Below are 14,176 nucleotides of genomic sequence, written 5' to 3'. Positions count from 1 at the left end.
ATTGTGATATGGCTAAGCTTAACAGTTGTGTCCATGGCAAACTGACATCCCTGAATGGGTTCACTTTATAATCCCGAAATATCAAATTTCAGAATTTTGAGATCATAAAGCCGAAACCTTACAATCCCGAAACCCCAGAAGTGCAAATTTTAAAATTGCGAATCCTACACTAACCATACACCACACACATACACATACATACACCTTCCCCCACACAAAAACACACAAACCTACACTACATACAAGCAGGTGAGTAAGCCCCCTTGCACCCCCATGTTGGGGGCTGCGCCCCTCACATCCCCCTACTTAAATATACTAACTCCAAGGTCACACTACACAGACAAACACACAAAAACACCACCACACACCTACATTCCCCTCGCACAAGCACATCACAGTCACAACACACACTGACACACACTAAAGTCCCTAACCAAAACCCTTAAACATAAATACTTACCTGAACTTCCACCTCTCCATTCACATACCGCAACACTAGAAGGGCTACTTCAACATCTCTGAACTTCAGGATTTTGAAATTCGCGCTTCTGTGGTTTCGGTGTTTTCACCTTTCTACTTTATAATCTCAGGATTCTGAAATTCGATATTTCCGAATTTTGTGATTATAAAGTGTTCCCCCCGAACATGCTTAAGGTATAGATGACCCATGACAATACAATTGCACACTTACTGGCTACAGGATGCTAGACTCCGGCCACAGTAGAGGTACCTATGGAAATGTGGGGAAGAGGTACTGTCAGCAGACACAAATGTGGCATTTCTGCAGGATCATATGTGCATATATTAACATGTACAGTATGAACCGTGATTCCACCCACATTACGGGCATTCTCAATATGTGTGCACATGTGTGTGTTATAAACCGCCCCCCCTACAAATGCAGAATAAACTGACATCTGTGTACAGGTATGCAGAGGCTGCCATTATGACTGCTACAGTATTAATACGATGACCACAGGAGGCTTATCTGGATGGTCTTCTGCTGTGGAAGCTGTGCCACCCACGTCCATGACATATGGTGTGATGGATCTTTGTGAGCTTGTGGCTGGACCCAGGTTTGCCAGGAACTCCTTTGTGGCTGAGAGTGGTTGTAGTGTTGTAGGCCCTCCACCAGTGCCAGCACATTCCCAGCCACAGCTGCAACCCTTTTCCATGCATTATTTATCATGTCTGTGGCACGGTGTTGGACCTGCTCATAGCTCCTTTCCTGTTGCCCAACATGATTCACTGATGCCATGAGGTCTGCCCAGAGTGCAGCACATTGTTGCTGATTATGGTGACTCCTCCACAGCAGGATCTGTTGATGGAGTCTCAGTCCATCCAGTATGGCAGTATTCGCTGTGTCTGAAAATGGTGGGTTCCTACTTCTGTACAGCACACTCTGTACATCCACATTTGCCAGCAATATCTTCCACTAACTCCCACATCATACCCCACCATTTACCATCACAGTATGCATGTGGCTATCAGCAACATAGTGCTAATACATCATGCATTGCCCTCCCGATCTTGCTCTTTCCTGCTACTTGCTAGATGTTCTCTCAGGTGTTCCACTGCATTTTACTGTTGCACCTATTACTGATTGTTTATAGCCTGTCTAGATTGTACGCAGTGGTGTCAGCCTCCTACTCCTGTTTTAAGCACCTGGGCTGTAGGCCTACCCCTTCGGTCTCCCTGGTCTTCATCCCTCAGAGTCTGGAATATATGGCTGCACAATGTCCCACAGTTTCCCCTGCCAGTCATGTTGACATGGGCATCCTGGCGCAGTGTAGCAATTGCCTCATGCATGCAAACAGCCATCTATAAACACCAACAAGGAACACAATTTGTGAGAGATGCAATAACATTAGTAACATACACTCCACATTCTCTCCCTGTCAAGGCCACATATTTGGCACTGAACAGGCTGTCATTGCAATTAGCACACCTCACACACCATCCACACCTACACAACATGCACCAACATATGCATAAGTATGCAACATACGCATCACCATAAATAAAACATATAAGTCATATGAGACTCCATTGTGAGGCACACAGATGTGCCTCACACCAGGCTGTATGTGAAGAATGTTACAGTTACTTGTCAGCCAGGTGCCCGAATCTGCCATATGACATACGCACTGCTTTCTCTCAACAACACATACTGTCATGAGTGTGTCACAGTCCATGTTGGCATGCCTGACCTGACATGTACCTCCCTGGACTGTGTGCAGTGTGACATGACTGAGCACAATGTTTATGTGTCCCAGGCAGGTATGTCCCTAGCCTTATGCAGCATTTTGCTGTCACCAAGAGTGATGCTGCAATTCAATCAGGACATGCTTGACCTTAACAATTGGCTTGTGATCCTGTGCTATTCCAGGGGGATCCAGTACCTGAGAGCCTGGGATGATATGATCAACAGACCATGATGCTTTGCCAGAGATGGCCTCCATCTGTCTCAGCTGGCCTTCATGCATCTGGCAATGGTTCTTGCCACCTCCATAGTGCCTTTATTAGGAGATGGGGTGAGATTAACACTACCAACATACAACTGTGGGCACATCACACAGTGAAGGCCATGCTGCTCAACACTAGGAGTCTAAACATGAATTGCAAGCATTCATAGCCCTGGGAAATGCTGACAACCATGCAGTCAAAGACACATGGTTCAAAGCTGCAGAGAGCACCCCGCCCTTACATGGTCACCCATCCTATCATACAGTCAGACCCCAAAATGTGGGTGCTGAAGCCATGGGACGTAGGGTGTCACTATATATGAAAGACATACACACCTCCAGGTTGCACAGACAGTAAGATGCATAGGGGACACTGCATGTGCAGTTCACTATTGCCAAGACACCTATCCACATCATAGTTAGCTACCAGCCCCCACATGTGACCAGGAAGCACATTCTGCCTATATGGACCTGATTAACTGTATCAGGATTCAGGTTCGTACCCTGATCCTGGGTTACTTGAACTACCCAAACATGCATTGGAAGACCTACTCATGCCAGCACATAAATGGCCAGAGATCCATCAACACTGGAAATGCAAACACCTGGGAGCAGCTAGGTGCTATGCCCACATGTGGTGAAGGTCTGTTGGAGTTGATATTAGACAAAACAGGTAACCACTGCAGAATCCTGACAGTGTCATTCTCCATGGTGAAAGCAACCATAAAGGGGTCTCATTTGCAGTCACCATCCCCCCACAATACCAATCTAGCTAGGGTCAGACATTCATACAACTCCAAAGTTGAATACAGCCTCCTATGTGGTATACACAACTTTGCAGCCCCCACCCCCTTCATAGGAACTGGCAGCAATATCCACAAATACACAAAAGTGGTATATGTGCATTTGTATAGATGCATGGAGTCATGTATACCCGGCAGGACTACATCCTCCTCTGCAAGGATATGTACACCTGTCTGGTGGACATTCACAATAAATAGTGTCTATAACAGGGATGACATAATGCTGTCCAGGACAAAATAGGGGCAGATGCCCATTTGATGCAATGTCACCTTAGCCTGAACTGGCAAATAACATCACTACTGGAATCTTGCAAAGCAAATCCCCAGCCCACATCGGTGACATCCACTACAGACAATCGTCTCCCCTTCTTCACATATGTCTACAACAGCACAGGAATCACTCAGATCTGCTCAGTAATGGTGATCAAGGACAACAGATATACAAGTGCTGTAGGTATAGCATATGTGATGCCTGACAGATTCAGTGTAAGGTTCACCCCCTGTTCCCCCATCAGTACATCAGGACATCTCCAGTACCTGCCCCCTTCCCCTTATATGTAGGGAACAGATCACCACTGCCACCTCAAAGTCATGGTATACAGCCGCCATGGGAGCCTATCACATCACAGGGTGCATCCTACATGACCCCAAGCATGACCTTGTAGCACCATAAGGCACTGTATTCAACCAAAGCCTGAATACTGCCTCTGTCCCAGCCAAATGGAGGGCACCCACTGCTATCTCTTTACACTAAGGTGGGGCATCCATCAATCCAGCACATTATAGACCCATCAGCCTAAGTAGGCTGATCTGAAAGGCCATGGCACAGTTTATATGGAACCTCATTAACAAGACATTGGCAACCTCCACATACTCCATCACACACAGTTAGGCTTTGTCAAGGCAGGGATCATGTCTGTTACAATTGGTTGGCCTCTTTGACACAGCCACCAAAGCCATGGACAGTGGGTGACAGTGCACTCTGCCTACCTAGACCTGGCCAAAGACTTTGACAGTATTCTCTACTTGGCCTTAATAGATATACACTCCTACCTAGGCATCAGTCCATATGTCAGCAGATGGGTAGCACACTGGCACACTGACAGAACCCACCTAGTTCACATAGGAGAATACCCCCAAGCGGTAGACCCATAACTAGAGGCATACCTGGTGTTCTGTGTTTGGCCCTCTATTATGTGCAATGTACTCTTCTGAGGTGAAAGGCACAACCATTGGGCTATGGACGACCATGTTGGCAGACGACTGAATGCTGGATGTTGTCACCTGATTCCCTAATGATGTGGACATTTGCCAAGAGAGTCTCATGCAGACATATCACTGGTGCCAGACACATGGCCTCAGGCTGCATACCACGACATGCAGCATCATTCCCTTTAGAGAGATTGATGTCCTCACATATTATCACAGAACTAACAACATCCTAAGCACACAATCAATCAAGAGGGTTATGTGCACACAGGTTCATGGCAACATGACATTTACCCGCCATGTTGTTTCCGTTGTAAGGAGAACCTTCTACATGACCCACCTCATACATAATGGTATGTCATTCAGGGACATGGGGGTCACAACAGCCCTGTATTCCCCCCTAATAAGGACCATTATTGAGTATAATGCTCCTGTGGTCATTTACTTGGCAAAGCACATGCAGCAGATGTGGAGATCACTGAGGTTCCCCAGCAGAGAATACCATGGCCTCACACATCTGTTATACACAGATTAGCCCATCCCTCTACCCAGTTTCAGACAGACTCCTTAGAGGCAACCTTTGTCTGGCATACAAGGCGATCACGGATTCCACCTTGATAGGACTGCTGCACAACTGCAAGTCAGGCTCCACTCTATTAACCCACAAACACACCCTCAACCTGGTGCCACATCAACAGGACTTGTTGGTGGGTCAGATGTGTGTCCCATGCGCTCACCCAGCTGTGGAATGGACACCCTGTCCACATCAGCTAGGGTAGCTATTTATACCTTTTCAAGTGAGATCTGGATAAGTGGATGGTTAACTGGACATACACACTTGGGATACCACCTGTGTCCCTGTTGGACTGGAGCATTGGGTGTTGACTTGACTACACATGGGCTAAACTCTGGGCTATGCTTGTGTAGGCGTCAGGGCCAATAGCCTAGTAGCCTTGTATGATCATAGATATACCAGTTATGGCCCTGTGTGCTGTGACAGCCACTCCCATCACTGCCATCTACTGTGGTGTGTCCCCATGGGTGACATACCAGTACCATGTCATACATCCACCATCTGGCAAATAGGTGAGTGGTACCACAGGTGTACAGGGACAATCCAGCAACATCTGTGTTACACAATTAAAGTGAGCACTGCAAATGTGTTGTAGGGTATCCTCCTTGTGAGTGTTCAACATCTGCAGTACACAGATGTTTGCAAAATGTGTACATGTGCCTGATATATGTGGACCCTCTGCCAGACAAATGTGGATGTCTGGAAAATGGACAATATGTAATGGTTGTTACCAGACTGTGGGGAATCTGGCTGTCACACACCAGACACCTCAGAAAACAGTTATGGTGCTTTACTATCTTGTACTGTATTCATCCCCTCACATTGCATGCCCAATATGTACACTCAGTTGCTGAGGTGGAGCCTGTGTCCCCCTGCTACTACTGGCTATAATCTGCTGTTTTGCTATAGGGGGTCAACAGGTATGCTAGCCATAGCTTTCAGGCAATGATATGCAGGTGTTGAGTACACAGTGATCTAGCCAGAGTACGTCAGGGACACATGGACAGTGTTTGAACTATGCCTGTGCGAAATTCACAGAGTGAGAGGAGCATACTGACAGTACATCATGTGATATGGCAGCTGTATCCACCACTACTGACTGTCACTATTGTCTAATACACAATCCAGTTGCATTCGTACATGAGCTGACCATTGCTGGGGGACTCAGGGGATGGAGCTGTGATCTGTGTCACTGCAAACAAAGACAAACAGGAAGCCTGTAGCTGCTGGAGAGCTGACTAACAGCAAAATGTAATTCCAAGATATTTACCACAGACCTCTATTGTTGTAATCCCTATTTCCCATGCCTGCAACCCCAACTTCCGATTAAATGGGGAATACTATTACATACCTGGTATAGTGCTGTACTGCTTCATGTGCAGAAATCCTGTGGTAGAATGCTGGGATACTGCAGTCTGTCATCATACAGAAAATCACAGACCTGTGTACCACATGCAGCAGCTTGCCTTTTGTAGGTAATGCTCATGAGCAGCTGATTGCCTTTGCACCAATCTGTTGCTCAGACTTGCTAATTGCATTCTGAACAGCTGGGTTGCATTTTCATTAGCAAAATTCATGAGAACACAGTGCTGTATTTGAGGCCGCCATGTAGACCTTTACCCTTTTCCTGGCCTGTGAGAAGGCCATTATCGAGGTGTGGGGACTACAGCATCACAGAGGTTAGGTTGAAAGACTGTTGACTGTTTGGATTTATGTGGTATGTCCACAGTTTTGCATGCTATGTTTGACCATTGTGAACAGACTGTCTGATTATGTGGCAGTTTACTGTTTAACAATGTGGGTTGAGGTCAGTAAGGAGACAGATGTGAGTGTCATACATCATTTGCATCAGAATATGCTGCAGTAGCTGCTGGTCTATCAGCTATATATGTTTGTAGGGGAAGACTTTGACACATGACCCTGTCACTTGACCATTTCACCCACTCCTTTATGTATGGGTGTTGTGTGAATTCCTGTTCTAGGTGTTTGGGAGGTATGGTAGATCTGTAGCAGGTAGCTGAACATACTGGTACATATGTTGCAGGCTACAGCTGCTGCATTCTGCCCAGGAGTCATACTGGGGATTGCAAACACATTGTGGGACAGCAAGCTGTATATGTGACTGAGGGAGCAGTGTCAGGTTTGTTGTCAGAGCATAGCTAGGGTGAGGGTACACATAACAGTCCAAGTGAGTCATGTGCCTCTCGTACATATGTTATGGGATAATGCCATCCAGAGAGTGGTAGGCAACATTTAGGACACCTATACATATATGTAAAGTGTGTCCCAACCTACAGGCCTTTGAGGTGCTAATATGGGTGGCAGTGACTGCAGTAGCAGAAACAAAGTTGTGCTTAAGATTGCATAGGTCAGTCATTTAATTGTTTTGGCAACCATGTACTTGACATGCAACACACTGGAATGGAAGCCAGGACTGTGGGTGGAAAAACATGCCAGGAATGTAACAGATTGAGCTACGGAGTCAATACTCTAGCAGGTATATTTGCAAGACATATGTACATGCATACAGTCTGTTACACAGGATTGGCATGAAGGTGTGTGATCAGACGGGTATGGCGTGTGATGCTGAACTGTCTGTCATGATTTCATAATCTGAATGTTTATTGACATGCCAGTATGTCAGCACACACACATAGGTTGTGTGACAAGTGTGCCAAATGTAATTGTCAGCTCTACCTGATATCCTAGGGCTCACGTACATCCATCAATATTTATTTGTCTGTGCACTGGCTTGCTGTCTGTATCACAGTCCCAAGTACATTGCCATTTTCCCCATTATATGTACAAGCATTGTGTCACTGGCAATACAGATATGTTTCTGGAAACACCTGATTTTCTTCTGAGCTGAGTGGCCTAGTGGATTAATGCACTGTGTTATAGTTGACGTGGTCCTGGGTTGCAGGGCTGAATATTTTTGTGATGTGCATCACTGATAAACAGGATATGGGTATGGAAACACCTGTTTACCCTCAAAGCTGAGTGGCCTAGTGGGCTGGGCTAATATTCTGTGGCATAGCTGGCAGGATCCTGGGTTTGAGACTTACCAGGGTGATCATTTTGCTGATGTGCAGAACATAATCAGACAGATAGAAGGTGATTAAAGCAGCTTTAAGTGGGTTTGCACAATGGGATGTCAAGCAGAGCTTTGTCCCACTTAAACCCACACTATTTCCAAAAAAATAAATAAATAAAAAAGGGTGATAGGAAAGTGGTGAAAATGAAAATGGGGGCAAGCAGAGGGAAAAACAATATGAAAGGCAGGTAGGGGTGTGCAGGACAAGTGTAAGAAAGGACAATTGTTCTCCATTTCTTGTACAGCAACAGCTGTGCATGTTGTGGACAATTTAGAATTTGGAGCCTCACATCCCACAGGGAGGGGTGTGGGTGACATAACTTTGTTGATTAATTGCTGGGATGACTGACTGATGGCTGTGTTCATGGGGGTGAAATGGAGAGCTATGTATGGGGCGATATTTCTTTTTGTGTGACATATGCCCTTTTTTAAGGAGAGAGTGGAATGTTAGGGAAGGGTTGTAGCTACATTTGGGGATGTAACTTGGGTAGAGGAGGTTGCATTTGCAGACAGACAAGACAGCAGACAGGGGTGTTGTATGACACATGAGGAGGTAAACACCTTGGACGGGGAGGGTGTTTTAGAATCAGAGGACCAAGTGCCCCCAGATGGAAACAGTGGAACTGAGCTCCCCCCTCATGGGCAGTCACCACTGAATAATAATTTGTTATGCAGGTAAGGGGAGGAGGAAAGAAAGACATTCTATTACCAGCTGTATAGGCTATATTTTTCACAACAGTGCTGCTCAATAGTCTGCAGGTCTGCCCTTACTTTATGTCTACAAGTGCCCTATAGCTTCTGAAGTATGTACATACCTTTCAACCTATCCAGATGGGATGGTATTGGCCAAGCTGCAACACCTACAGGTACATAGCTACAGGAGACTATTACATGTCAGAGGAACATATATGAGTACCACGTTGTACTCTGCACTGATGTTGTGTGAGTGTGTTACTGGCATACTTCAACTGGGTTTATATCTGTGAACAAAGTTTTTGGCAGCAGTGATCACTATCCATGATAGTGTGACACTTGGGAGACATGTATTGTGTACAGTACAGAGAGCTTACACTTATCCTGCTGTCATTGCCAGGCATGGGGTTAGACTATCAGCAGACATTTACAGACGCACCAGGCATACAGCTGTACCAACAGTAGACCAGTTAATCTGTCTTATTAATGGAGTCTTATCACCTTGCTGAGCAATGCTGTTTACATACTAGTACATCTGGGCACAGACATTAGTATACCCTTCATTCAGCTACTACAGACATTTATTGACCTGTAAGTCCTGTGGGGAGAATATCCGTTAACAATACATAACTGTTTCTATAAATAGTCAGTACTACTTGCCTGTTACTATAAATATATCTTAATACCTGTTCCTGGATTCAAACCCCGGTCTGTGCATGACAAAAGGAACAACATATATATTGCTTTGCTGAGCTACTGCTATGTGCTGATTGAGTGATATGTACCTAAAGCTCACCTGGGGACAAAGTCTGACCTGGTAATATAGGTAGAGTGTCACACAAGACTGCAGTGACAGTTGAACAGACCTGCATGAGATTAATGCATGGCAGCGATAGTAGGTGAACTGTGTATTAATAGTTGGAATGCAGGTGTACACACTTAACCCCTAGTGGATGGGAATATGTGTGATCTGCACAGACCATATTGGGGTGCTGGGTTGCCTACCTGACCCATATACATTTGCATATGGTATATTTGCAGTCTACAGCTATCACAGTTTCATACTTGCATGCATCAGCGTACCTACATTCAGGAATCCATATAGCATACTTTATTACCAGAACATGTATTATTAATACAGTATTCACATGTTATTCCCAAATATTATTAATGCAGAATTAACTTTCTTTCCTTAACATTAGCGTGTTTCATGCTTTCATTTATTGTGATACCCATGCACTGGCCCAGCAATCAAGGAGCCTCAATCTTCACCACTAACACGAGTGAGGGGCATCCAGATTGGGGAAGGATAATAAATACACACAAGGTAAAGTACAATTTCCTTTAAGAGCACACAGAGCTCACAGTCAGTCTGGGGTTGGTTTCTCCCTTTCTCTCCAGGTCTCCAATAAGACACCCCACTAGCACAGGTATAGGGTCCAGATCTCAGCCTACTGGGTAAGCTAAAACCACCAGCACCCTCTCTGTCCAACCAGTGCTTTGTGTCCCTGCCCAAGTAGCTGACACACACACTTTGAGATAAGAGTTATATACAATCACACAGACACTCCTGGGGTAGGCTGACACAGGTTCTCCAGCTGTGTCCCTTTTACCCAGACTATATGGTAGTACCACTTGCTACCACCTACTAATATTTATCAGCTACTAAAAAGGCCCTTAACAAAGGGTGTCCAATTATTACTGTGCAATATTATTATCCAAATGGTAAGTGCAACTGAACAGTCAAGGCTTATTGGAGTGGCTTGGCCAGTATCACTAAATACATGCAGTGTACTCGTAGAGCTTAAATTATCTCTATGCAAAACAGCCACAGTTGAAAGGTTTAAAAATATTTAATAATAAATAATAAAAACACAAGACAATACTTCTTACTACATAGTACTAGTCAAGAGTTCAGAGATCACAGAGAAATATTTAAAATAATACAGTAGAAAACGTCTGACATCAATACAGAAAAAAATACTAATCTAATCTTCCTATTTCCTAGCTATATCTAAGAGAAAACATAGTTCTAAAATAAACTTACACATAGAGCAAAGCAGTGCTGGTGAGTTAGCTATTCTGAAGACAAATGTTCAAATGCCCTCATTCTTTCTCTCTTTAAATTGGTAAATAGTACCACTGATTCATTTCAGATTACATAATTTCTTTCTGGTTCCCAGGCTAACAGAAACTCAGAGGTTAATAGCCCTTTTGATCTTGCAGCTGGTGAGGAAGCCAGAGCAATAAAGGAAATTATACATGCAAATTCTAGCAATTAACTCTGGTCTCAAAACCATAGCCAGAATTCCTTCATCCAGACATCTCAGCTCTGGGTTTTAGATCAAAGAATTATACCATGCTTGACTTATCAGCTTTCCTCCAGTAGAGTGCAATGTAGTTACATTTTTGAAGTTCAACATTTAAGAAAGAGAACAAGCATGTGGCTTACATTAATATTTACAAATGACAGAATTAGCTACAAAATTCTATCTGGCTAAGCTAGCAGCCTTCAGCTATCTTCACATCTATATTGAACTGCACCTGGCAATACTCACTTATATCAGTTCGGGTCTATGAACATATTCCTAGCAGTGCACTCACAATAGAATATATCTACTGGCAGGTACTACTGTACTCTTTCTTAATTAGATTACTATATATTGCAAGATATATCTGTACTCACCATACTCTTGGTGCATCCTGGCCAGGCACCCTGCATGGGCCTCCAGGTTGCAAGCCCTCTCTTCTGCAGCTGTGGGGGGAAAACACACCATTATGCGTACCTGTCTTATCAGATATTCATACTAGTATTTGGTAAATCAATGGTTCCTATACTTACACTGCTGGGGCATTGCAGTCTGGAGCATCTTGGATTCATTGGCCAAGAGCCCCCTTTTCCTATGCTTCAAGTCATCATAATGATGATGTGCCTGCTCACCAGTGCGGTGATGCCAGTTGTAGTGGTGAGATCACATGCCAGCTGGTCCCAGGCCTCTGATTTATATTCAGAGCCCTGGTACTGGCCCTGCAGCAGCCAGTCACCATGGTCTTTTACAAGGAGTCCACCCAGGACCCTGGACTCCAAAATGCCCCAGCATTGCACCTGGAAGTGTGCACCCTCTCCAACTCCAGCCATAGCTCCTGCAGTAATCAAATTCCAACAGGTTCTGGCTGTATTCCCACCTACTGCACTTAAATAAGGCTGTTTTCCTGCCCTTTGCTGCCATTGGCCATTTTTAAAAATGCTCAGCTCCGCTTAGCATCCTGCAAACTTGCTGAGCTCAGCTGAGCAGTGCTTAGACAGGGAATGCTTAGCAATGCTTAGCGCTGCACAAACCCACTTAGCTGAGCTGAGGACTGCTTAAATTGGGATTGTTTATCCATGCCCAAACCACCTAAGCAGAGCTGCTCGTTGCTAAGTACTGCTAAAACAGGTCTTGTTTAAACATTGCTTGGCTTGGCTTAGCAATGCTTAGCAGAGCTTAGCTACAGGCAAACCAGAGTTTTTCACAAATTAAAAACAATTATGGAAAGTAATTGTTCATTAATAATACTTTATTAATATGTGTATCTATTTTACTTTATATCTCCTAAACATATTAATTTCACTACATTATCTTGGAGTGTAACTTTAATGTATTGGACACTTGTGTAATACTGGGGCTTTTATACTCAGGTCTCCAATGAAAATGGGTTTCTGGTCCAGCTGGGCTAACCCGGTAAACAAATGTCAATGTATACATGATAAAAAAATTTATAACATTTCCCTGTCATATGTAAAAAGCTGAATGGCCTGTATGCAAACTGTGCACCTACTGCACATGAGACCGTGACTCTAGCCATTCCGCTACCAAGGATATGGTGATTATAGCTATACATTTTTATATAGCTCTCAGTTATGTTTAAGTTCTGCTGAACATGGCTCCGTGCTATGCAAACCAGCTTAGCTATGCTTAAATGTGACCTTTCCTAACTAATTAAATCTATCTGCTTTCTATTTTTAGATGTCTGACATGTGTCTATTGCTAAGCGCCACACCATGCCGCGCATACACAAACACACACAAATTAAATGTGCTTCACTTTATTATTTAAGTGTCATCCAGCACTTTAACAGTGCAGGGGGTGTGTTACTCATCTGAAGACACTGTAACACACCCCTACACTGATTCTGTACTGTTTTACATGGCTCACTCTCAATAGCACACCTTCATTAATATGCAAGGCTTGCTGCCGAGGGGGAGCTACAGACACAGCCACAGTACACTCCGTGTAGGACTTACGCTATTCCTACATGGAGTTTGTTAAATCTGGGGGTTAGTTGTTCACCAGCTCTGACCCTTAAAAATTATCTGTAGATATAGCATTACACTTTGAACCAGTGTCTACTATGAGATCGATGAATTTACCATTGACCTGAACAGTGCAAAACACTTAATTTCTTGCCAATAAATCCACTGCATCAATCTTTTCACCAATCACTAACATGCCGTCTACATAGAAAGCAGACTGTTGCAGATTTACTTGATCAACTTACTTTTTTGAGTGACCTTTCTTTGTAACTGTGTTAGGTTTTCTTGATTTACAAAATTTTTGAAAATGGTTCCAATTCTTACATTTGTGGCATTTCTGACTAAATGCTATGCACTTTTCTCTTCTGGACTCATGGTTGGCACCACAATTGTGACAGTTAACAATAAAGCTTGATTTGGGGTTTTCTAATTCACTCCTATAATGTACTGAGTAGCATTTGCTCTGCATTGGTTAACCTTGGTTCTGCACTGAGCATGCTCCTTTAACTGAACTGGTCTTGGAATGTGCTTTAAGACTACAGGTTTTACCTGGAAGCCCCACAGGGGCTGCTGCTCCCATGTGCTTAGGCCTGCTTTTGCCTGTCACATGTTGCATGCTGTCTACATTAGCTCTGGAGCCTGGTAAAACCATGTTCTTACCACTAGCAAGCATACTTGTGTGCCTCTATGTAACTTCATGGATCTGAGACATCTCAATGGCTTTGCTCAGTGTTAAATAACTGTTATGAAGCAAAATCTTTCTCACAGCAGCATTATTAATACCAAATACGAGTCTGTCCTTTATTAACTCATCTTTTAAATCACCAAACTGACAAGTTTTAGCTTTGTTTCTTAGGTCAGTAATGCAAGCCGCAAAAGTTTCCCCCTTGCTTCTGAACTCTCATGTAAAACAAATGCCTCTCTAAAGTAGCATTAGTCTGGGGGTTACACATTTCTCTAAATTTGCACTTCAGACACTCAGGGTCTTCCCTTGATTCAGCCTGCACAACAATATGATGATTTTCCCCTTCACCGTCATACACT

This window comes from Protopterus annectens, chromosome 2.part1 (assembly GCF_019279795.1).
Source record: "Protopterus annectens isolate FY-2018-M chromosome 2.part1, PAN1.0, whole genome shotgun sequence".
Lineage (NCBI taxonomy): Eukaryota > Metazoa > Chordata > Ceratodontiformes > Protopteridae > Protopterus > Protopterus annectens.
Note: the sequence above shows the minus strand (reverse complement) of the source record.